Source organism: Eucyclogobius newberryi, unplaced genomic scaffold (genome assembly GCF_026437365.1).
Source record: "Eucyclogobius newberryi isolate DKJ021-1_F unplaced genomic scaffold, fEucNew1.0.hap1 SCAF_435, whole genome shotgun sequence".
NCBI lineage: Eukaryota > Metazoa > Chordata > Actinopteri > Gobiiformes > Gobiidae > Eucyclogobius > Eucyclogobius newberryi.
In genome coordinates, this window is record NW_027316096.1 from 54442 (window position 1) to 55702 (window position 1261).

Sequence of the window (1261 nt, forward strand, 5' to 3'; positions counted from 1 at the left end):
TTTGGGCTCCTGTATTTTCTGTTCAAATTGTCAAAAGTATCGATACCAACACAATAATCCATATTAAAGTATCAATACTGACAAAACACAATCACATAAACATAAAAGAAATGATGGACCATGGTCTTTATCAGAGCTAGCATAAAACCACATGGAAATATAAGAAATCTACTTTAGATTTGTGTTGAACATGACATTTTACGGTCTGAAAAAATGAAAATGTGTATCAAGAATTTTCCTTTGTAGCAAAATCCAGTTAATTGTAGTTTTGTGACTACATTATAATAGAAGCACAATCCAAATTGTATTAAGATTTGAGAAAATTCACAAACTTGCTTCAACATCAATATGTAGCAACAGTAAGAATACCAACTATGATTACAGGCATGCGTAAATAATTGTTATTTTTGAATTAAATAGGTTTGAATACAAAATTACAATATGGACAGAACAATAACCAGTGCAAATAGATTTTATATTGGTGTTACGTGGAAATTAAACATGCAGACACAGATTTGATGCAAAAATTAATAACATTGATATATAATTTTTGTAAACTTTTAACACTAGTAAGTAATAGCCATGTATAAAGATGCGTGTTGTATCATGAGGTACAACCATGGATGTATATAACACGCAGTACTTCTCTGTGTTACGTGTCTGAAAACTAGAGTGCAATTCTGTTAAAATGCTATTAAAACACAACCAAAGATCCAGCCAAACACATTTGGAATAATCAAATATATACATTAAAACACTGTTTCATTTTTATTTGCATGAAAGTGTGGAGCTGTTGGTCACAGAGGAAGAGGTCTTAAGTTCCTTCTCGTTGTTGCTCGGGCAGTTGCTGGTCTGAGTGGGTGGACCCTTCTTTAGGATCCTTGTCGTCTCCTCTGCATCACTCTCATCCTCCTCTTGGGCCTCTTCTCCAGGAGGACCGTCCATAGAGACAGGTCCATAGAGACAGGTCCATAGAGACAGGTCCATAGAGACAGGTCCATGATGAGGTCCTCGTCCTCTCACGCTGCAGTCACTTTGCCCAAGACAGAGATACTTCATTAAGAAAACCATCTCTTCTTGAGTTCTTGAGTTTCTTCTGTATAAACTCTTCTTTTTGGAGGAGCCAGGTTTTCTCTGTTTCCTTCAACTCATTCTTTTTGATCAATTTGTGGTCTTGTTGTTGTAGGCCATAAATTCCTGCAGCAGTTTGGAACTTTTAATAGTGTTCGTTTCTAAATATACTGTTATTTGTTAATAAAGG